The sequence below is a fragment of the Mytilus trossulus genome, chromosome 4 (assembly GCF_036588685.1).
Source record: "Mytilus trossulus isolate FHL-02 chromosome 4, PNRI_Mtr1.1.1.hap1, whole genome shotgun sequence".
Lineage (NCBI taxonomy): Eukaryota > Metazoa > Mollusca > Bivalvia > Mytilida > Mytilidae > Mytilus > Mytilus trossulus.
In genome coordinates, this window is record NC_086376.1 from 49,155,754 (window position 1) to 49,180,098 (window position 24,345).

At 34.3% G+C, this 24,345-nt stretch overlaps 20 non-coding genes across 20 annotated transcripts; all 20 read left to right on the plus strand.

The window, feature by feature from the left end:
* Positions 1–1,023: 1,023 nt before the first annotated feature.
* Trnar-ucu (transfer RNA arginine (anticodon UCU)) lies at positions 1,024–1,096 on the plus strand. The gene has a single exon. It is a non-coding gene; the product is annotated as a tRNA-Arg (tRNA).
* A 1,147-nt stretch (positions 1,097–2,243) lies between these two features.
* Positions 2,244–2,316, plus strand: Trnar-ucu (transfer RNA arginine (anticodon UCU)). The gene has a single exon. It is a non-coding gene; the product is annotated as a tRNA-Arg (tRNA).
* Positions 2,317–3,463: 1,147 nt separating this feature from the next.
* Trnar-ucu (transfer RNA arginine (anticodon UCU)) lies at positions 3,464–3,536 on the plus strand. The gene has a single exon. It is a non-coding gene; the product is annotated as a tRNA-Arg (tRNA).
* Positions 3,537–4,687: 1,151 nt separating this feature from the next.
* Positions 4,688–4,760, plus strand: Trnar-ucu (transfer RNA arginine (anticodon UCU)). Its single transcript has one exon. It is a non-coding gene; the product is annotated as a tRNA-Arg (tRNA).
* Positions 4,761–5,907: 1,147 nt separating this feature from the next.
* Trnar-ucu (transfer RNA arginine (anticodon UCU)) lies at positions 5,908–5,980 on the plus strand. The gene has a single exon. It is a non-coding gene; the product is annotated as a tRNA-Arg (tRNA).
* A 1,151-nt stretch (positions 5,981–7,131) lies between these two features.
* Positions 7,132–7,204, plus strand: Trnar-ucu (transfer RNA arginine (anticodon UCU)). Its single transcript has one exon. It is a non-coding gene; the product is annotated as a tRNA-Arg (tRNA).
* A 1,147-nt stretch (positions 7,205–8,351) lies between these two features.
* Positions 8,352–8,424, plus strand: Trnar-ucu (transfer RNA arginine (anticodon UCU)). The gene has a single exon. It is a non-coding gene; the product is annotated as a tRNA-Arg (tRNA).
* A 1,147-nt stretch (positions 8,425–9,571) lies between these two features.
* Positions 9,572–9,644, plus strand: Trnar-ucu (transfer RNA arginine (anticodon UCU)). Its single transcript has one exon. It is a non-coding gene; the product is annotated as a tRNA-Arg (tRNA).
* A 1,147-nt stretch (positions 9,645–10,791) lies between these two features.
* On the plus strand, positions 10,792–10,864 carry Trnar-ucu (transfer RNA arginine (anticodon UCU)). The gene has a single exon. It is a non-coding gene; the product is annotated as a tRNA-Arg (tRNA).
* A 1,147-nt stretch (positions 10,865–12,011) lies between these two features.
* On the plus strand, positions 12,012–12,084 carry Trnar-ucu (transfer RNA arginine (anticodon UCU)). Its single transcript has one exon. It is a non-coding gene; the product is annotated as a tRNA-Arg (tRNA).
* A 1,147-nt stretch (positions 12,085–13,231) lies between these two features.
* Trnar-ucu (transfer RNA arginine (anticodon UCU)) lies at positions 13,232–13,304 on the plus strand. The gene has a single exon. It is a non-coding gene; the product is annotated as a tRNA-Arg (tRNA).
* Positions 13,305–14,451: 1,147 nt separating this feature from the next.
* On the plus strand, positions 14,452–14,524 carry Trnar-ucu (transfer RNA arginine (anticodon UCU)). The gene has a single exon. It is a non-coding gene; the product is annotated as a tRNA-Arg (tRNA).
* A 1,147-nt stretch (positions 14,525–15,671) lies between these two features.
* Positions 15,672–15,744, plus strand: Trnar-ucu (transfer RNA arginine (anticodon UCU)). The gene has a single exon. It is a non-coding gene; the product is annotated as a tRNA-Arg (tRNA).
* Positions 15,745–16,889: 1,145 nt separating this feature from the next.
* On the plus strand, positions 16,890–16,962 carry Trnar-ucu (transfer RNA arginine (anticodon UCU)). The gene has a single exon. It is a non-coding gene; the product is annotated as a tRNA-Arg (tRNA).
* Positions 16,963–18,109: 1,147 nt separating this feature from the next.
* Positions 18,110–18,182, plus strand: Trnar-ucu (transfer RNA arginine (anticodon UCU)). Its single transcript has one exon. It is a non-coding gene; the product is annotated as a tRNA-Arg (tRNA).
* A 1,147-nt stretch (positions 18,183–19,329) lies between these two features.
* Positions 19,330–19,402, plus strand: Trnar-ucu (transfer RNA arginine (anticodon UCU)). Its single transcript has one exon. It is a non-coding gene; the product is annotated as a tRNA-Arg (tRNA).
* Positions 19,403–20,549: 1,147 nt separating this feature from the next.
* Positions 20,550–20,622, plus strand: Trnar-ucu (transfer RNA arginine (anticodon UCU)). The gene has a single exon. It is a non-coding gene; the product is annotated as a tRNA-Arg (tRNA).
* A 1,147-nt stretch (positions 20,623–21,769) lies between these two features.
* On the plus strand, positions 21,770–21,842 carry Trnar-ucu (transfer RNA arginine (anticodon UCU)). Its single transcript has one exon. It is a non-coding gene; the product is annotated as a tRNA-Arg (tRNA).
* A 1,147-nt stretch (positions 21,843–22,989) lies between these two features.
* Positions 22,990–23,062, plus strand: Trnar-ucu (transfer RNA arginine (anticodon UCU)). Its single transcript has one exon. It is a non-coding gene; the product is annotated as a tRNA-Arg (tRNA).
* Positions 23,063–24,209: 1,147 nt separating this feature from the next.
* Positions 24,210–24,282, plus strand: Trnar-ucu (transfer RNA arginine (anticodon UCU)). The gene has a single exon. It is a non-coding gene; the product is annotated as a tRNA-Arg (tRNA).
* The last annotated feature ends 63 nt before the right edge of the window (positions 24,283–24,345 follow it).

A 24,345-nucleotide genomic window follows, 5' to 3' on the forward strand; every position in this document is an offset into this window, starting at 1 on the left:
CACTCGAGATTTTATTTCAGATACGCCTGAAAAACTATGCTGCTTTATATTTGTTTTGATTGGAAATTTGTCGTCTTCATATTTTCAATGAAACGACAGATAAAAAAAATCAACGCATATGGTTGGATTGTAAAAGTACATCATTATACAATCTCACTTGAGTACCTTTTAGATACCAAGCGATAACTTGTTACATGTTATATATCAAATACAAAGTGGTGAATATATTCTAGATAACGATCGAACGGTTAAAATAACACACACACACACACACACACACAAACAATATTACTATTCATTATATAAACATTTCACTATAGCTTTAATCAAATATAAGGGTTGTTTTAGAATAAATGATACAGTTGACAATTTGTTAAGGATGCCTGCGTAGTGCAAGGGATAGCGCGCTGGACTTTTAAGCCAGAGGTCGTCGGTTCGAATCCCACCGAGGATGCAAAACTAATATACTTTTGTTCTTTCTGTCATCACTGTATGCTACTAACTACATAGTCATTGTCCTTCCTCAAAATTGATCAAATTCAAATTTTCGACCCGACCAAAAAAAAAAGTGAATGTGTTTCCGTTTCCACTTACGAGATTTTTTCTTCTTCAAATATGCCTGAAAAACTATATGCTGCTTATTTGTTTGTTTGTAAAATTTGTCGTCTAGACATGAATGAATGCTAGATATTTTCAATGATGTGACAAAAAGATCAGCGGATATGGCTGGATCGTAAAACGTACATAATTCAGCATGTATACAATATCAGTACCTCTTAGATACGACTATAGGTGGTATAACATCTATTTAAATGTATGTGTAGCAAATACAATTTAAGTGGAGAATGTATTCGAAATAACGAACAGTTAACAAAATTTTCACTCCTATATTCTAATTCCCGTCAACAACAACAAACAAAAAGGTCACCATTCGTAAATAAACATTTGACCAGCTTAAATCAATGTTAAGGGTTGCAAAATGCGTTTACGAATAAATGATATAGTTAGCAACATGTTAGATATGTCCTCGTAGCGCAGGGGATAGCGCGCCGGACTTCTAATCCGGAGGTCGTGGGTTCGAATCCCACCGAGGATGCTACACAAATTTTTGTTCGTTCCGTCATCACTGTATACATCTACTTAGCTACTATCTCCTTCTTTAAAATTGATCAGATGTGAATTTCCGAACATAAGCATGATAAGAGATGTCAATATTTTTACACTCGAGATTTTATTTCAGATACGCCTGAAAAACTATGCTGCTTTATATTTGTTTTGATTGGAAATTTGTCGTCTTCATATTTTCAATGAAACGACAGATAAAAAAAATCAACGCATATGGTTGGATTGTAAAAGTACATCATTATACAATCTCACTTGAGTACCTTTTAGATACCAAGCGATAACTTGTTACATGTTATATATCAAATACAAAGTGGTGAATATATTCTAGATAACGATCGAACGGTTAAAATAACACACACACACACACACACACACAAACAATATTACTATTCATTATATAAACATTTCACTATAGCTTTAATCAAATATAAGGGTTGTTTTAGAATAAATGATACAGTTGACAATTTGTTAAGGATGCCTGCGTAGTGCAAGGGATAGCGCGCTGGACTTTTAAGCCAGAGGTCGTCGGTTCGAATCCCACCGAGGATGCAAAACTAATATACTTTTGTTCTTTCTGTCATCACTGTATGCTACTAACTACATAGTCATTGTCCTTCCTCAAAATTGATCAAATTCAAATTTTCGACCCGACCAAAAAAAAAAGTGAATGTGTTTCCGTTTCCACTTACGAGATTTTTTCTTCTTCAAATATGCCTGAAAAACTATATGCTGCTTATTTGTTTGTTTGTAAAATTTGTCGTCTAGACATGAATGAATGCTAGATATTTTCAATGATGTGACAAAAAGATCAGCGGATATGGCTGGATCGTAAAACGTACATAATTCAGCATGTATACAATATCAGTACCTCTTAGATACGACTATAGGTGGTATAACATCTATTTAAATGTATGTGTAGCAAATACAATTTAAGTGGAGAATGTATTCGAAATAACGAACAGTTAACAAAATTTTCACTCCTATATTCTAATTCCCGTCAACAACAACAAACAAAAAGGTCACCATTCGTAAATAAACATTTGACCAGCTTAAATCAATGTTAAGGGTTGCAAAATGCGTTTACGAATAAATGATATAGTTAGCAACATGTTAGATATGTCCTCGTAGCGCAGGGGATAGCGCGCCGGACTTCTAATCCGGAGGTCGTGGGTTCGAATCCCACCGAGGATGCTACACAAATTTTTGTTCGTTCCGTCATCACTGTATACATCTACTTAGCTACTATCTCCTTCTTTAAAATTGATCAGATGTGAATTTCCGAACATAAGCATGATAAGAGATGTCAATATTTTTACACTCGAGATTTTATTTCAGATACGCCTGAAAAACTATGCTGCTTTATATTTGTTTTGATTGGAAATTTGTCGTCTTCATATTTTCAATGAAACGACAGATAAAAAAAATCAACGCATATGGTTGGATTGTAAAAGTACATCATTATACAATCTCACTTGAGTACCTTTTAGATACCAAGCGATAACTTGTTACATGTTATATATCAAATACAAAGTGGTGAATATATTCTAGATAACGATCGAACGGTTAAAATAACACACACACACACACACACACACAAACAATATTACTATTCATTATATAAACATTTCACTATAGCTTTAATCAAATATAAGGGTTGTTTTAGAATAAATGATACAGTTGACAATTTGTTAAGGATGCCTGCGTAGTGCAAGGGATAGCGCGCTGGACTTTTAAGCCAGAGGTCGTCGGTTCGAATCCCACCGAGGATGCAAAACTAATATACTTTTGTTCTTTCTGTCATCACTGTATGCTACTAACTACATAGTCATTGTCCTTCCTCAAAATTGATCAAATTCAAATTTTCGACCCGACCAAAAAAAAAAGTGAATGTGTTTCCGTTTCCACTTACGAGATTTTTTCTTCTTCAAATATGCCTGAAAAACTATATGCTGCTTATTTGTTTGTTTGTAAAATTTGTCGTCTAGACATGAATGAATGCTAGATATTTTCAATGATGTGACAAAAAGATCAGCGGATATGGCTGGATCGTAAAACGTACATAATTCAGCATGTATACAATATCAGTACCTCTTAGATACGACTATAGGTGGTATAACATCTATTTAAATGTATGTGTAGCAAATACAATTTAAGTGGAGAATGTATTCGAAATAACGAACAGTTAACAAAATTTTCACTCCTATATTCTAATTCCCGTCAACAACAACAAACAAAAAGGTCACCATTCGTAAATAAACATTTGACCAGCTTAAATCAATGTTAAGGGTTGCAAAATGCGTTTACGAATAAATGATATAGTTAGCAACATGTTAGATATGTCCTCGTAGCGCAGGGGATAGCGCGCCGGACTTCTAATCCGGAGGTCGTGGGTTCGAATCCCACCGAGGATGCTACACAAATTTTTGTTCGTTCCGTCATCACTGTATACATCTACTTAGCTACTATCTCCTTCTTTAAAATTGATCAGATGTGAATTTCCGAACATAAGCATGATAAGAGATGTCAATATTTTTACACTCGAGATTTTATTTCAGATACGCCTGAAAAACTATGCTGCTTTATATTTGTTTTGATTGGAAATTTGTCGTCTTCATATTTTCAATGAAACGACAGATAAAAAAAATCAACGCATATGGTTGGATTGTAAAAGTACATCATTATACAATCTCACTTGAGTACCTTTTAGATACCAAGCGATAACTTGTTACATGTTATATATCAAATACAAAGTGGTGAATATATTCTAGATAACGATCGAACGGTTAAAATAACACACACACACACACACACACACACACAAACAATATTACTATTCATTATATAAACATTTCACTATAGCTTTAATCAAATATAAGGGTTGTTTTAGAATAAATGATACAGTTGACAATTTGTTAAGGATGCCTGCGTAGTGCAAGGGATAGCGCGCTGGACTTTTAAGCCAGAGGTCGTCGGTTCGAATCCCACCGAGGATGCAAAACTAATATACTTTTGTTCTTTCTGTCATCACTGTATGCTACTAACTACATAGTCATTGTCCTTCCTCAAAATTGATCAAATTCAAATTTTCGACCCGACCAAAAAAAAAAGTGAATGTGTTTCCGTTTCCACTTACGAGATTTTTTCTTCTTCAAATATGCCTGAAAAACTATATGCTGCTTATTTGTTTGTTTGTAAAATTTGTCGTCTAGACATGAATGAATGCTAGATATTTTCAATGATGTGACAAAAAGATCAGCGGATATGGCTGGATCGTAAAACGTACATAATTCAGCATGTATACAATATCAGTACCTCTTAGATACGACTATAGGTGGTATAACATCTATTTAAATGTATGTGTAGCAAATACAATTTAAGTGGAGAATGTATTCGAAATAACGAACAGTTAACAAAATTTTCACTCCTATATTCTAATTCCCGTCAACAACAACAAACAAAAAGGTCACCATTCGTAAATAAACATTTGACCAGCTTAAATCAATGTTAAGGGTTGCAAAATGCGTTTACGAATAAATGATATAGTTAGCAACATGTTAGATATGTCCTCGTAGCGCAGGGGATAGCGCGCCGGACTTCTAATCCGGAGGTCGTGGGTTCGAATCCCACCGAGGATGCTACACAAATTTTTGTTCGTTCCGTCATCACTGTATACATCTACTTAGCTACTATCTCCTTCTTTAAAATTGATCAGATGTGAATTTCCGAACATAAGCATGATAAGAGATGTCAATATTTTTACACTCGAGATTTTATTTCAGATACGCCTGAAAAACTATGCTGCTTTATATTTGTTTTGATTGGAAATTTGTCGTCTTCATATTTTCAATGAAACGACAGATAAAAAAAATCAACGCATATGGTTGGATTGTAAAAGTACATCATTATACAATCTCACTTGAGTACCTTTTAGATACCAAGCGATAACTTGTTACATGTTATATATCAAATACAAAGTGGTGAATATATTCTAGATAACGATCGAACGGTTAAAATAACACACACACACACACACACACACAAACAATATTACTATTCATTATATAAACATTTCACTATAGCTTTAATCAAATATAAGGGTTGTTTTAGAATAAATGATACAGTTGACAATTTGTTAAGGATGCCTGCGTAGTGCAAGGGATAGCGCGCTGGACTTTTAAGCCAGAGGTCGTCGGTTCGAATCCCACCGAGGATGCAAAACTAATATACTTTTGTTCTTTCTGTCATCACTGTATGCTACTAACTACATAGTCATTGTCCTTCCTCAAAATTGATCAAATTCAAATTTTCGACCCGACCAAAAAAAAAAGTGAATGTGTTTCCGTTTCCACTTACGAGATTTTTTCTTCTTCAAATATGCCTGAAAAACTATATGCTGCTTATTTGTTTGTTTGTAAAATTTGTCGTCTAGACATGAATGAATGCTAGATATTTTCAATGATGTGACAAAAAGATCAGCGGATATGGCTGGATCGTAAAACGTACATAATTCAGCATGTATACAATATCAGTACCTCTTAGATACGACTATAGGTGGTATAACATCTATTTAAATGTATGTGTAGCAAATACAATTTAAGTGGAGAATGTATTCGAAATAACGAACAGTTAACAAAATTTTCACTCCTATATTCTAATTCCCGTCAACAACAACAAACAAAAAGGTCACCATTCGTAAATAAACATTTGACCAGCTTAAATCAATGTTAAGGGTTGCAAAATGCGTTTACGAATAAATGATATAGTTAGCAACATGTTAGATATGTCCTCGTAGCGCAGGGGATAGCGCGCCGGACTTCTAATCCGGAGGTCGTGGGTTCGAATCCCACCGAGGATGCTACACAAATTTTTGTTCGTTCCGTCATCACTGTATACATCTACTTAGCTACTATCTCCTTCTTTAAAATTGATCAGATGTGAATTTCCGAACATAAGCATGATAAGAGATGTCAATATTTTTACACTCGAGATTTTATTTCAGATACGCCTGAAAAACTATGCTGCTTTATATTTGTTTTGATTGGAAATTTGTCGTCTTCATATTTTCAATGAAACGACAGATAAAAAAAATCAACGCATATGGTTGGATTGTAAAAGTACATCATTATACAATCTCACTTGAGTACCTTTTAGATACCAAGCGATAACTTGTTACATGTTATATATCAAATACAAAGTGGTGAATATATTCTAGATAACGATCGAACGGTTAAAATAACACACACACACACACACACACACACACAAACAATATTACTATTCATTATATAAACATTTCACTATAGCTTTAATCAAATATAAGGGTTGTTTTAGAATAAATGATACAGTTGACAATTTGTTAAGGATGCCTGCGTAGTGCAAGGGATAGCGCGCTGGACTTTTAAGCCAGAGGTCGTCGGTTCGAATCCCACCGAGGATGCAAAACTAATATACTTTTGTTCTTTCTGTCATCACTGTATGCTACTAACTACATAGTCATTGTCCTTCCTCAAAATTGATCAAATTCAAATTTTCGACCCGACCAAAAAAAAAAGTGAATGTGTTTCCGTTTCCACTTACGAGATTTTTTCTTCTTCAAATATGCCTGAAAAACTATATGCTGCTTATTTGTTTGTTTGTAAAATTTGTCGTCTAGACATGAATGAATGCTAGATATTTTCAATGATGTGACAAAAAGATCAGCGGATATGGCTGGATCGTAAAACGTACATAATTCAGCATGTATACAATATCAGTACCTCTTAGATACGACTATAGGTGGTATAACATCTATTTAAATGTATGTGTAGCAAATACAATTTAAGTGGAGAATGTATTCGAAATAACGAACAGTTAACAAAATTTTCACTCCTATATTCTAATTCCCGTCAACAACAACAAACAAAAAGGTCACCATTCGTAAATAAACATTTGACCAGCTTAAATCAATGTTAAGGGTTGCAAAATGCGTTTACGAATAAATGATATAGTTAGCAACATGTTAGATATGTCCTCGTAGCGCAGGGGATAGCGCGCCGGACTTCTAATCCGGAGGTCGTGGGTTCGAATCCCACCGAGGATGCTACACAAATTTTTGTTCGTTCCGTCATCACTGTATACATCTACTTAGCTACTATCTCCTTCTTTAAAATTGATCAGATGTGAATTTCCGAACATAAGCATGATAAGAGATGTCAATATTTTTACACTCGAGATTTTATTTCAGATACGCCTGAAAAACTATGCTGCTTTATATTTGTTTTGATTGGAAATTTGTCGTCTTCATATTTTCAATGAAACGACAGATAAAAAAAATCAACGCATATGGTTGGATTGTAAAAGTACATCATTATACAATCTCACTTGAGTACCTTTTAGATACCAAGCGATAACTTGTTACATGTTATATATCAAATACAAAGTGGTGAATATATTCTAGATAACGATCGAACGGTTAAAATAACACACACACACACACACACACACAAACAATATTACTATTCATTATATAAACATTTCACTATAGCTTTAATCAAATATAAGGGTTGTTTTAGAATAAATGATACAGTTGACAATTTGTTAAGGATGCCTGCGTAGTGCAAGGGATAGCGCGCTGGACTTTTAAGCCAGAGGTCGTCGGTTCGAATCCCACCGAGGATGCAAAACTAATATACTTTTGTTCTTTCTGTCATCACTGTATGCTACTAACTACATAGTCATTGTCCTTCCTCAAAATTGATCAAATTCAAATTTTCGACCCGACCAAAAAAAAAAGTGAATGTGTTTCCGTTTCCACTTACGAGATTTTTTCTTCTTCAAATATGCCTGAAAAACTATATGCTGCTTATTTGTTTGTTTGTAAAATTTGTCGTCTAGACATGAATGAATGCTAGATATTTTCAATGATGTGACAAAAAGATCAGCGGATATGGCTGGATCGTAAAACGTACATAATTCAGCATGTATACAATATCAGTACCTCTTAGATACGACTATAGGTGGTATAACATCTATTTAAATGTATGTGTAGCAAATACAATTTAAGTGGAGAATGTATTCGAAATAACGAACAGTTAACAAAATTTTCACTCCTATATTCTAATTCCCGTCAACAACAACAAACAAAAAGGTCACCATTCGTAAATAAACATTTGACCAGCTTAAATCAATGTTAAGGGTTGCAAAATGCGTTTACGAATAAATGATATAGTTAGCAACATGTTAGATATGTCCTCGTAGCGCAGGGGATAGCGCGCCGGACTTCTAATCCGGAGGTCGTGGGTTCGAATCCCACCGAGGATGCTACACAAATTTTTGTTCGTTCCGTCATCACTGTATACATCTACTTAGCTACTATCTCCTTCTTTAAAATTGATCAGATGTGAATTTCCGAACATAAGCATGATAAGAGATGTCAATATTTTTACACTCGAGATTTTATTTCAGATACGCCTGAAAAACTATGCTGCTTTATATTTGTTTTGATTGGAAATTTGTCGTCTTCATATTTTCAATGAAACGACAGATAAAAAAAATCAACGCATATGGTTGGATTGTAAAAGTACATCATTATACAATCTCACTTGAGTACCTTTTAGATACCAAGCGATAACTTGTTACATGTTATATATCAAATACAAAGTGGTGAATATATTCTAGATAACGATCGAACGGTTAAAATAACACACACACACACACACACACACAAACAATATTACTATTCATTATATAAACATTTCACTATAGCTTTAATCAAATATAAGGGTTGTTTTAGAATAAATGATACAGTTGACAATTTGTTAAGGATGCCTGCGTAGTGCAAGGGATAGCGCGCTGGACTTTTAAGCCAGAGGTCGTCGGTTCGAATCCCACCGAGGATGCAAAACTAATATACTTTTGTTCTTTCTGTCATCACTGTATGCTACTAACTACATAGTCATTGTCCTTCCTCAAAATTGATCAAATTCAAATTTTCGACCCGACCAAAAAAAAAAGTGAATGTGTTTCCGTTTCCACTTACGAGATTTTTTCTTCTTCAAATATGCCTGAAAAACTATATGCTGCTTATTTGTTTGTTTGTAAAATTTGTCGTCTAGACATGAATGAATGCTAGATATTTTCAATGATGTGACAAAAAGATCAGCGGATATGGCTGGATCGTAAAACGTACATAATTCAGCATGTATACAATATCAGTACCTCTTAGATACGACTATAGGTGGTATAACATCTATTTAAATGTATGTGTAGCAAATACAATTTAAGTGGAGAATGTATTCGAAATAACGAACAGTTAACAAAATTTTCACTCCTATATTCTAATTCCCGTCAACAACAACAAACAAAAAGGTCACCATTCGTAAATAAACATTTGACCAGCTTAAATCAATGTTAAGGGTTGCAAAATGCGTTTACGAATAAATGATATAGTTAGCAACATGTTAGATATGTCCTCGTAGCGCAGGGGATAGCGCGCCGGACTTCTAATCCGGAGGTCGTGGGTTCGAATCCCACCGAGGATGCTACACAAATTTTTGTTCGTTCCGTCATCACTGTATACATCTACTTAGCTACTATCTCCTTCTTTAAAATTGATCAGATGTGAATTTCCGAACATAAGCATGATAAGAGATGTCAATATTTTTACACTCGAGATTTTATTTCAGATACGCCTGAAAAACTATGCTGCTTTATATTTGTTTTGATTGGAAATTTGTCGTCTTCATATTTTCAATGAAACGACAGATAAAAAAAATCAACGCATATGGTTGGATTGTAAAAGTACATCATTATACAATCTCACTTGAGTACCTTTTAGATACCAAGCGATAACTTGTTACATGTTATATATCAAATACAAAGTGGTGAATATATTCTAGATAACGATCGAACGGTTAAAATAACACACACACACACACACACACACAAACAATATTACTATTCATTATATAAACATTTCACTATAGCTTTAATCAAATATAAGGGTTGTTTTAGAATAAATGATACAGTTGACAATTTGTTAAGGATGCCTGCGTAGTGCAAGGGATAGCGCGCTGGACTTTTAAGCCAGAGGTCGTCGGTTCGAATCCCACCGAGGATGCAAAACTAATATACTTTTGTTCTTTCTGTCATCACTGTATGCTACTAACTACATAGTCATTGTCCTTCCTCAAAATTGATCAAATTCAAATTTTCGACCCGACCAAAAAAAAAAGTGAATGTGTTTCCGTTTCCACTTACGAGATTTTTTCTTCTTCAAATATGCCTGAAAAACTATATGCTGCTTATTTGTTTGTTTGTAAAATTTGTCGTCTAGACATGAATGAATGCTAGATATTTTCAATGATGTGACAAAAAGATCAGCGGATATGGCTGGATCGTAAAACGTACATAATTCAGCATGTATACAATATCAGTACCTCTTAGATACGACTATAGGTGGTATAACATCTATTTAAATGTATGTGTAGCAAATACAATTTAAGTGGAGAATGTATTCGAAATAACGAACAGTTAACAAAATTTTCACTCCTATATTCTAATTCCCGTCAACAACAACAAACAAAAAGGTCACCATTCGTAAATAAACATTTGACCAGCTTAAATCAATGTTAAGGGTTGCAAAATGCGTTTACGAATAAATGATATAGTTAGCAACATGTTAGATATGTCCTCGTAGCGCAGGGGATAGCGCGCCGGACTTCTAATCCGGAGGTCGTGGGTTCGAATCCCACCGAGGATGCTACACAAATTTTTGTTCGTTCCGTCATCACTGTATACATCTACTTAGCTACTATCTCCTTCTTTAAAATTGATCAGATGTGAATTTCCGAACATAAGCATGATAAGAGATGTCAATATTTTTACACTCGAGATTTTATTTCAGATACGCCTGAAAAACTATGCTGCTTTATATTTGTTTTGATTGGAAATTTGTCGTCTTCATATTTTCAATGAAACGACAGATAAAAAAAATCAACGCATATGGTTGGATTGTAAAAGTACATCATTATACAATCTCACTTGAGTACCTTTTAGATACCAAGCGATAACTTGTTACATGTTATATATCAAATACAAAGTGGTGAATATATTCTAGATAACGATCGAACGGTTAAAATAACACACACACACACACACACACACAAACAATATTACTATTCATTATATAAACATTTCACTATAGCTTTAATCAAATATAAGGGTTGTTTTAGAATAAATGATACAGTTGACAATTTGTTAAGGATGCCTGCGTAGTGCAAGGGATAGCGCGCTGGACTTTTAAGCCAGAGGTCGTCGGTTCGAATCCCACCGAGGATGCAAAACTAATATACTTTTGTTCTTTCTGTCATCACTGTATGCTACTAACTACATAGTCATTGTCCTTCCTCAAAATTGATCAAATTCAAATTTTCGACCCGACCAAAAAAAAAAGTGAATGTGTTTCCGTTTCCACTTACGAGATTTTTTCTTCTTCAAATATGCCTGAAAAACTATATGCTGCTTATTTGTTTGTTTGTAAAATTTGTCGTCTAGACATGAATGAATGCTAGATATTTTCAATGATGTGACAAAAAGATCAGCGGATATGGCTGGATCGTAAAACGTACATAATTCAGCATGTATACAATATCAGTACCTCTTAGATACGACTATAGGTGGTATAACATCTATTTAAATGTATGTGTAGCAAATACAATTTAAGTGGAGAATGTATTCGAAATAACGAACAGTTAACAAAATTTTCACTCCTATATTCTAATTCCCGTCAACAACAACAAACAAAAAGGTCACCATTCGTAAATAAACATTTGACCAGCTTAAATCAATGTTAAGGGTTGCAAAATGCGTTTACGAATAAATGATATAGTTAGCAACATGTTAGATATGTCCTCGTAGCGCAGGGGATAGCGCGCCGGACTTCTAATCCGGAGGTCGTGGGTTCGAATCCCACCGAGGATGCTACACAAATTTTTGTTCGTTCCGTCATCACTGTATACATCTACTTAGCTACTATCTCCTTCTTTAAAATTGATCAGATGTGAATTTCCGAACATAAGCATGATAAGAGATGTCAATATTTTTACACTCGAGATTTTATTTCAGATACGCCTGAAAAACTATGCTGCTTTATATTTGTTTTGATTGGAAATTTGTCGTCTTCATATTTTCAATGAAACGACAGATAAAAAAAATCAACGCATATGGTTGGATTGTAAAAGTACATCATTATACAATCTCACTTGAGTACCTTTTAGATACCAAGCGATAACTTGTTACATGTTATATATCAAATACAAAGTGGTGAATATATTCTAGATAACGATCGAACGGTTAAAATAACACACACACACACACACACACACAAACAATATTACTATTCATTATATAAACATTTCACTATAGCTTTAATCAAATATAAGGGTTGTTTTAGAATAAATGATACAGTTGACAATTTGTTAAGGATGCCTGCGTAGTGCAAGGGATAGCGCGCTGGACTTTTAAGCCAGAGGTCGTCGGTTCGAATCCCACCGAGGATGCAAAACTAATATACTTTTGTTCTTTCTGTCATCACTGTATGCTACTAACTACATAGTCATTGTCCTTCCTCAAAATTGATCAAATTCAAATTTTCGACCCGACCAAAAAAAAAAGTGAATGTGTTTCCGTTTCCACTTACGAGATTTTTTCTTCTTCAAATATGCCTGAAAAACTATATGCTGCTTATTTGTTTGTTTGTAAAATTTGTCGTCTAGACATGAATGAATGCTAGATATTTTCAATGATGTGACAAAAAGATCAGCGGATATGGCTGGATCGTAAAACGTACATAATTCAGCATGTATACAATATCAGTACCTCTTAGATACGACTATAGGTGGTATAACATCTATTTAAATGTATGTGTAGCAAATACAATTTAAGTGGAGAATGTATTCGAAATAACGAACAGTTAACAAAATTTTCACTCCTATATTCTAATTCCCGTCAACAACAACAAACAAAAAGGTCACCATTCGTAAATAAACATTTGACCAGCTTAAATCAATGTTAAGGGTTGCAAAATGCGTTTACGAATAAATGATATAGTTAGCAACATGTTAGATATGTCCTCGTAGCGCAGGGGATAGCGCGCCGGACTTCTAATCCGGAGGTCGTGGGTTCGAATCCCACCGAGGATGCTACACAAATTTTTGTTCGTTCCGTCATCACTGTATACATCTACTTAGCTACTATCTCCTTCTTTAAAATTGATCAGATGTGAATTTCCGAACATAAGCATGATAAGAGATGTCAATATTTTTACACTCGAGATTTTATTTCAGATACGCCTGAAAAACTATGCTGCTTTATATTTGTTTTGATTGGAAATTTGTCGTCTTCATATTTTCAATGAAACGACAGATAAAAAAAATCAACGCATATGGTTGGATTGTAAAAGTACATCATTATACAATCTCACTTGAGTACCTTTTAGATACCAAGCGATAACTTGTTACATGTTATATATCAAATACAAAGTGGTGAATATATTCTAGATAACGATCGAACGGTTAAAATAACACACACACACACACACACACACAAACAATATTACTATTCATTATATAAACATTTCACTATAGCTTTAATCAAATATAAGGGTTGTTTTAGAATAAATGATACAGTTGACAATTTGTTAAGGATGCCTGCGTAGTGCAAGGGATAGCGCGCTGGACTTTTAAGCCAGAGGTCGTCGGTTCGAATCCCACCGAGGATGCAAAACTAATATACTTTTGTTCTTTCTGTCATCACTGTATGCTACTAACTACATAGTCATTGTCCTTCCTCAAAATTGATCAAATTCAAATTTTCGACCCGACCAAAAAAAAAAGTGAATGTGTTTCCGTTTCCACTTACGAGATTTTTTCTTCTTCAAATATGCCTGAAAAACTATATGCTGCTTATTTGTTTGTTTGTAAAATTTGTCGTCTAGACATGAATGAATGCTAGATATTTTCAATGATGTGACAAAAAGATCAGCGGATATGGCTGGATCGTAAAACGTACATAATTCAGCATGTATACAATATTAGTACCTCTTAGATACGACTATAGGTGGTATAACATCTATTTAAATGTATGTGTAGCAAATACAATTTAAGTGGAGAATGTATTCGAAATAACGAACAGTTAACAAAATTTTCACTCCTATATTCTAATTCCCGTCAACAACAACAAACAAAAAGGTCACCATTCGTAAATAAACATTTGACCAGCTTAAATCAATGTTAAGGGTTGCAAAATGCGTTTACGAATAAATGATATAGTTAGCAACATGTTAGATATGTCCTCGTAGCGCAGGGGATAGCGCGCCGGACTTCTAATCCGGAGGTCGTGGGTTCGAATCCCACCGAGGATGCTACACAAATTTTTGTTCGTTCCGTCATCACTGTATACATCTACTTAGCTACTATCTCCTTCTTTAAAATTGATCAGATGTGAATTTCCGAACATAAGCATGATAAGAGATGTCAATATTTTTACACTCGAGATTTTATTTCAGATACGCCTGAAAAACTATGCTGCTTTATATTTGTTTTGATTGGAAATTTGTCGTCTTCATATTTTCAATGAAACGACAGATAAAAAAAATCAACGCATATGGTTGGATTGTAAAAGTACATCATTATACAATCTCACTTGAGTACCTTTTAGATACCAAGCGATAACTTGTTACATGTTATATATCAAATACAAAGTGGTGAATATATTCTAGATAACGATCGAACGGTTAAAATAACACACACACACACACACACACACAAACAATATTACTATTCATTATATAAACATTTCACTATAGCTTTAATCAAATATAAGGGTTGTTTTAGAATAAATGATACAGTTGACAATTTGTTAAGGATGCCTGCGTAGTGCAAGGGATAGCGCGCTGGACTTTTAAGCCAGAGGTCGTCGGTTCGAATCCCACCGAGGATGCAAAACTAATATACTTTTGTTCTTTCTGTCATCACTGTATGCTACTAACTACATAGTCATTGTCCTTCCTCAAAATTGATCAAATTCAAATTTTCGACCCGACCAAAAAAAAAAGTGAATGTGTTTCCGTTTCCACTTACGAGATTTTTTCTTCTTCAAATATGCCTGAAAAACTATATGCTGCTTATTTGTTTGTTTGTAAAATTTGTCGTCTAGACATGAATGAATGCTAGATATTTTCAATGATGTGACAAAAAGATCAGCGGATATGGCTGGATCGTAAAACGTACATAATTCAGCATGTATACAATATCAGTACCTCTTAGATACGACTATAGGTGGTATAACATCTATTTAAATGTATGTGTAGCAAATACAATTTAAGTGGAGAATGTATTCGAAATAACGAACAGTTAACAAAATTTTCACTCCTATATTCTAATTCCCGTCAACAACAACAAACAAAAAGGTCACCATTCGTAAATAAACATTTGACCAGCTTAAATCAATGTTAAGGGTTGCAAAATGCGTTTACGAATAAATGATATAGTTAGCAACATGTTAGATATGTCCTCGTAGCGCAGGGGATAGCGCGCCGGACTTCTAATCCGGAGGTCGTGGGTTCGAATCCCACCGAGGATGCTACACAAATTTTTGTTCGTTCCGTCATCACTGTATACATCTACTTAGCTACTATCTCCTTCTTTAAAATTGATCAGATGTGAATTTCCGAACATAAGCATGATAAGAGATGTCAATATTTTTACACTCGAGATTTTATTTCAGATACGCCTGAAAAACTATGCTGCTTTATATTTGTTTTGATTGGAAATTTGTCGTCTTCATATTTTCAATGAAACGACAGATAAAAAAAATCAACGCATATGGTTGGATTGTAAAAGTACATCATTATACAATCTCACTTGAGTACCTTTTAGATACCAAGCGATAACTTGTTACATGTTATATATCAAATACAAAGTGGTGAATATATTCTAGATAACGATCGAACGGTTAAAATAACACACACACACACACACACACAAACAATATTACTATTCATTATATAAACATTTCACTATAGCTTTAATCAAATATAAGGGTTGTTTTAGAATAAATGATACAGTTGACAATTTGTTAAGGATGCCTGCGTAGTGCAAGGGATAGCGCGCTGGACTTTTAAGCCAGAGGTCGTCGGTTCGAATCCCACCGAGGATGCAAAACTAATATACTTTTGTTCTTTCTGTCATCACTGTATGCTACTAACTACATAGTCATTGTCCTTCCTCAAAATTGATCAAATTCAAATTTTCGACCCGACCAAAAAAAAAAGTGAATGTGTTTCCGTTTCCACTTACGAGATTTTTTCTTCTTCAAATATGCCTGAAAAACTATATGCTGCTTATTTGTTTGTTTGTAAAATTTGTCGTCTAGACATGAATGAATGCTAGATATTTTCAATGATGTGACAAAAAGATCAGCGGATATGGCTGGATCGTAAAACGTACATAATTCAGCATGTATACAATATCAGTACCTCTTAGATACGACTATAGGTGGTATAACATCTATTTAAATGTATGTGTAGCAAATACAATTTAAGTGGAGAATGTATTCGAAATAACGAACAGTTAACAAAATTTTCACTCCTATATTCTAATTCCCGTCAACAACAACAAACAAAAAGGTCACCATTCGTAAATAAACATTTGACCAGCTTAAATCAATGTTAAGGGTTGCAAAATGCGTTTACGAATAAATGATATAGTTAGCAACATGTTAGATATGTCCTCGTAGCGCAGGGGATAGCGCGCCGGACTTCTAATCCGGAGGTCGTGGGTTCGAATCCCACCGAGGATGCTACACAAATTTTTGTTCGTTCCGTCATCACTGTATACATCTACTTAGCTACTATCTCCTTCTTTAAAATTGATCAGATGTGAATTTCCGAACATAAGCATGATAAGAGATGTCAATATTTTTACACTCGAGATTTTATTTCAGATACGCCTGAAAAACTATGCTGCTTTATATTTGTTTTGATTGGAAATTTGTCGTCTTCATATTTTCAATGAAACGACAGATAAAAAAAATCAACGCATATGGTTGGATTGTAAAAGTACATCATTATACAATCTCACTTGAGTACCTTTTAGATACCAAGCGATAACTTGTTACATGTTATATATCAAATACAAAGTGGTGAATATATTCTAGATAACGATCGAACGGTTAAAATAACACACACACACACACACACACACAAACAATATTACTATTCATTATATAAACATTTCACTATAGCTTTAATCAAATATAAGGGTTGTTTTAGAATAAATGATACAGTTGACAATTTGTTAAGGATGCCTGCGTAGTGCAAGGGATAGCGCGCTGGACTTTTAAGCCAGAGGTCGTCGGTTCGAATCCCACCGAGGATGCAAAACTAATATACTTTTGTTCTTTCTGTCATCACTGTATGCTACTAACTACATAGTCATTGTCCTTCCTCAAAATTGATCAAATTCAAATTTTCGACCCGACCAAAAAAAAAAGTGAATGTGTTTCCGTTTCCACTTACGAGATTTTTTCTTCTTCAAATATGCCTGAAAAACTATATGCTGCTTATTTGTTTGTTTGTAAAATTTGTCGTCTAGACATGAATGAATGCTAGATATTTTCAATGATGTGACAAAAAGATCAGCGGATATGGCTGGATCGTAAAACGTACATAATTCAGCATGTATACAATATCAGTACCTCTTAGATACGACTATAGGTGGTATAACATCTATTTAAATGTATGTGTAGCAAATACAATTTAAGTGGAGAATGTATTCGAAATAACGAACAGTTAACAAAATTTTCACTCCTATATTCTAATTCCCGTCAACAACAACAAACAAAAAGGTCACCATTCGTAAATAAACATTTGACCAGCTTAAATCAATGTTAAGGGTTGCAAAATGCGTTTACGAATAAATGATATAGTTAGCAACATGTTAGATATGTCCTCGTAGCGCAGGGGATAGCGCGCCGGACTTCTAATCCGGAGGTCGTGGGTTCGAATCCCACCGAGGATGCTACACAAATTTTTGTTCGTTCCGTCATCACTGTATACATCTACTTAGCTACTATCTCCTTCTTTAAAATTGATCAGATGTGAATTTCCGAACATAAGCATGATAAGAGATGTCAATATTTTTACACTCGAGATTTTATTTCAGATACGCCTGAAAAACTATGCTGCTTTATATTTGTTTTGATTGGAAATTTGTCGTCTTCATATTTTCAATGAAACGACAGATAAAAAAAATCAACGCATATGGTTGGATTGTAAAAGTACATCATTATACAATCTCACTTGAGTACCTTTTAGATACCAAGCGATAACTTGTTACATGTTATATATCAAATACAAAGTGGTGAATATATTCTAGATAACGATCGAACGGTTAAAATAACACACACACACACACACACACACAAACAATATTACTATTCATTATATAAACATTTCACTATAGCTTTAATCAAATATAAGGGTTGTTTTAGAATAAATGATACAGTTGACAATTTGTTAAGGATGCCTGCGTAGTGCAAGGGATAGCGCGCTGGACTTTTAAGCCAGAGGTCGTCGGTTCGAATCCCACCGAGGATGCAAAACTAATATACTTTTGTTCTTTCTGTCATCACTGTATGCTACTAACTACATAGTCATTGTCCTTCCTCAAAATTGATCAAATTCAAATTTTCGACCCGACCAAAAAAAAAAGTGAATGTGTTTCCGTTTCCACTTACGAGATTTTTTCTTCTTCAAATATGCCTGAAAAACTATATGCTGCTTATTTGTTTGTTTGTAAAATTTGTCGTCTAGACATGAATGAATGCTAGATATTTTCAATGATGTGACAAAAAGATCAGCGGATATGGCTGGATCGTAAAACGTACATAATTCAGCATGTATACAATATCAGTACCTCTTAGATACGACTATAGGTGGTATAACATCTATTTAAATGTATGTGTAGCAAATACAATTTAAGTGGAGAATGTATTCGAAATAACGAACAGTTAACAAAATTTTCACTCCTATATTCTAATTCCCGTCAACAACAACAAACAAAAAGGTCACCATTCGTAAATAAACATTTGACCAGCTTAAATCAATGTTAAGGGTTGCAAAATGCGTTTACGAATAAATGATATAGTTAGCAACATGTTAGATATGTCCTCGTAGCGCAGGGGATAGCGCGCCGGACTTCTAATCCGGAGGTCGTGGGTTCGAATCCCACCGAGGATGCTACACAAATTTTTGTTCGTTCCGTCATCACTGTATACATCTACTTAGCTACTATCTCCTTCTTTAAAATTGATCAGATGTGAATTTCCGAACATAAGCATGATAAGAGATGTCAATATTTTTACACTCGAGATTTTATTTCAGATACGCCTGAAAAACTATGCTGCTTTATATTTGTTTTGATTGGAAATTTGTCGTCTTCATATTTTCAATGAAACGACAGATAAAAAAAATCAACGCATATGGTTGGATTGTAAAAGTACATCATTATACAATCTCACTTGAGTACCTTTTAGATACCAAGCGATAACTTGTTACATGTTATATATCAAATACAAAGTGGTGAATATATTCTAGATAACGATCGAACGGTTAAAATAACACACACACACACACACACACACAAACAATATTACTATTCATTATATAAACATTTCACTATAGCTTTAATCAAATATAAGGGTTGTTTTAGAATAAATGATACAGTTGACAATTTGTTAAGGATGCCTGCGTAGTGCAAGGGATAGCGCGCTGGACTTTTAAGCCAGAGGTCGTCGGTTCGAATCCCACCGAGGATGCAAAACTAATATACTTTTGTTCTTTCTGTCATCACTGTATGCTACTAACTACATAGTCATTGTCCTTCCTCAAAATTGATCAAATTCAAATTTTCGACCCGACCAAAAAAAAAAGTGAATGTGTTTCCGTTTCCACTTACGAGATTTTTTCTTCTTCAAATATGCCTGAAAAACTATATGCTGCTTATTTGTTTGTTTGTAAAATTTGTCGTCTAGACATGAATGAATGCTAGATATTTTCAATGATGTGACAAAAAGATCAGCGGATATGGCTGGATCGTAAAACGTACATAATTCAGCATGTATAGAATATCAGTACCTCTTAGATACGACTATAGGTGGTATAACATCTATTTAAATGTATGTGTAGCAAATACAATTTAAGTGGAGAATGTATTCGAAATAACGAACAGTTAACAAAATTTTCACTCCTATATTCTAATTCCCGTCAACAACAACAAACAAAAAGGTCACCATTCGTAAATAAACATTTGACCAGCTTAAATCAATGTTAAGGGTTGCAAAATGCGTTTACGAATAAATGATATAGTTAGCAACATGTTAGATATGTCCTCGTAGCGCAGGGGATAGCGCGCCGGACTTCTAATCCGGAGGTCGTGGGTTCGAATCCCACCGAGGATGCTACACAAATTTTTGTTCGTTCCGTCATCACTGTATACATCTACTTAGCTACTATCTCCTTCTTTAAAATTGATCAGATGTGAATTTCCGAACATAAGCATGATAAGAGATGTCAATATTTTTACACTCGAGATTTTATTTCAGATACGCCTGAAAAACTATGCTGCTTTATATTTGTTTTGATTGGAAATTTGTCGTCTTCATATTTTCAATGAAACGACAGATAAAAAAAATCAACGCATATGGTTGGATTGTAAAAGTACATCATTATACAATCTCACTTGAGTACCTTTTAGATACCAAGCGATAACTTGTTACATGTTATATATCAAATACAAAGTGGTGAATATATTCTAGATAACGATCGAACGGTTAAAATAACACACACACACACACACACACACAAACAATATTACTATTCATTATATAAACATTTCACTATAGCTTTAATCAAATATAAGGGTTGTTTTAGAATAAATGATACAGTTGACAATTTGTTAAGGATGCCTGCGTAGTGCAAGGGATAGCGCGCTGGACTTTTAAGCCAGAGGTCGTCGGTTCGAATCCCACCGAGGATGCAAAACTAATATACTTTTGTTCTTTCTGTCATCACTGTATGCTACTAACTACATAGTCATTGTCCTTCCTCAAAATTGATCAAATTCAAATTTTCGACCCGACCAAAAAAAAAAGTGAATGTGTTTCCGTTTCCACTTACGAGATTTTTTCTTCTTCAAATATGCCTGAAAAACTATATGCTGCTTATTTGTTTGTTTGTAAAATTTGTCGTCTAGACATGAATGAATGCTAGATATTTTCAATGATGTGACAAAAAGATCAGCGGATATGGCTGGATCGTAAAACGTACATAATTCAGCATGTATACAATATCAGTACCTCTTAGATACGACTATAGGTGGTATAACATCTATTTAAATGTATGTGTAGCAAATACAATTTAAGTGGAGAATGTATTCGAAATAACGAACAGTTAACAAAATTTTCACTCCTATATTCTAATTCCCGTCAACAACAACAAACAAAAAGGTCACCATTCGTAAATAAACATTTGACCAGCTTAAATCAATGTTAAGGGTTGCAAAATGCGTTTACGAATAAATGATATAGTTAGCAACATGTTAGATATGTCCTCGTAGCGCAGGGGATAGCGCGCCGGACTTCTAATCCGGAGGTCGTGGGTTCGAATCCCACCGAGGATGCTACACAAATTTTTGTTCGTTCCGTCATCACTGTATACATCTACTTAGCTACTATCTCCTTCTTTAAAATTGATCAGATGTGAATTTCCGAACATAAGCATGATAAGAGATGTCAATATTTTTACACTCGAGATTTTATTTCAGATACGCCTGAAAAACTATGCTGCTTTATATTTGTTTTGATTGGAAATTTGTCGTCTTCATATTTTCAATGAAACGACAGATAAAAAAAATCAACGCATATGGTTGGATTGTAAAAGTACATCATTATACAATCTCACTTGAGTACCTTTTAGATACCAAGCGATAACTTGTTACATGTTATATATCAAATACAAAGTGGTGAATATATTCTAGATAACGATCGAACGGTTAAAATAACACACACACACACACACACACACAAACAATATTACTATTCATTATATAAACATTTCACTATAGCTTTAATCAAATATAAGGGTTGTTTTAGAATAAATGATACAGTTGACAATTTGTTAAGGATGCCTGCGTAGTGCAAGGGATAGCGCGCTGGACTTTTAAGCCAGAGGTCGTCGGTTCGAATCCCACCGAGGATGCAAAACTAATATACTTTTGTTCTTTCTGTCATCACTGTATGCTACTAACTACATAGTCATTGTCCTTCCTCAAAATTGATCAAATTCAAATTTTCGACCCGACCAAAAAAAAAAGTGAATGTGTTTCCGTTTCCACTTACGAGATTTTTTCTTCTTCAAATATGCCTGAAAAACTATATGCTGCTTATTTGTTTGTTTGTAAAATTTGTCGTCTAGACATGAATGAATGCTAGATATTTTCAATGATGTGACAAAAAGATCAGCGGATATGGCTGGATCGTAAAACGTACATAATTCAGCATGTATACAATATCAGTACCTCTTAGATACGACTATAGGTGGTATAACATCTATTTAAATGTATGTGTAGCAAATACAATTTAAGTGGAGAATGTATTCGAAATAACGAACAGTTAACAAAATTTTCACTCCTATATTCTAATTCCCGTCAACAACAACAAACAAAAAGGTCACCATTCGTAAATAAACATTTGACCAGCTTAAATCAATGTTAAGGGTTGCAAAATGCGTTTACGAATAAATGATATAGTTAGCAACATGTTAGATATGTCCTCGTAGCGCAGGGGATAGCGCGCCGGACTTCTAATCCGGAGGTCGTGGGTTCGAATCCCACCGAGGATGCTACACAAATTTTTGTTCGTTCCGTCATCACTGTATACATCTACTTAGCTACTATCTCCTTCTTTAAAATTGATCAGATGTGAATTTCCGAACATAAGCATGATAAGAGATGTCAATATTTTTACACTCGAGATTTTATTTCAGATACGCCTGAAAAACTATGCTGCTTTATATTTGTTTTGATTGGAAATTTGTCGTCTTCATATTTTCAATGAAACGACAGATAAAAAAAATCAACGCATATGGTTGGATTGTAAAAGTACATCATTATACAATCTCACTTGAGTACCTTTTAGATACCAAGCGATAACTTGTTACATGTTATATATCAAATACAAAGTGGTGAATATATTCTAGATAACGATCGAACGGTTAAAATAACACACACACACACACACACACACAAACAATATTACTATTCATTATATAAACATTTCACTATAGCTTTAATCAAATATAAGGGTTGTTTTAGAATAAATGATACAGTTGACAATTTGTTAAGGATGCCTGCGTAGTGCAAGGGATAGCGCGCTGGACTTTTAAGCCAGAGGTCGTCGGTTCGAATCCCACCGAGGATGCAAAACTAATATACTTTTGTTCTTTCTGTCATCACTGTATGCTACTAACTACATAGTCATTGTCCTTCCTCAAAATTGATCAAATTCAAATTTTCGACCCGACCAAAAAAAAAAGTGAATGTGTTTCCGTTTCCACTTACGAGATTTTTTCTTCTTCAAATATGCCTGAAAAACTATATGCTGCTTATTTGTTTGTTTGTAAAATTTGTCGTCTAGACATGAATGAATGCTAGATATTTTCAATGATGTGACAAAAAGATCAGCGGATATGGCTGGATCGTAAAACGTACATAATTCAGCATGTATACAATATCAGTACCTCTTAGATACGACTATAGGTGGTATAACATCTATTTAAATGTATGTGTAGCAAATACAATTTAAGTGGAGAATGTATTCGAAATAACGAACAGTTAACAAAATTTTCACTCCTATATTCTAATTCCCGTCAACAACAACAAACAAAAAGGTCACCATTCGTAAATAAACATTTGACCAGCTTAAATCAATGTTAAGGGTTGCAAAATGCGTTTACGAATAAATGATATAGTTAGCAACATGTTAGATATGTCCTCGTAGCGCAGGGGATAGCGCGCCGGACTTCTAATCCGGAGGTCGTGGGTTCGAATCCCACCGAGGATGCTACACAAATTTTTGTTCGTTCCGTCATCACTGTATACATCTACTTAGCTACTATCTCCTTCT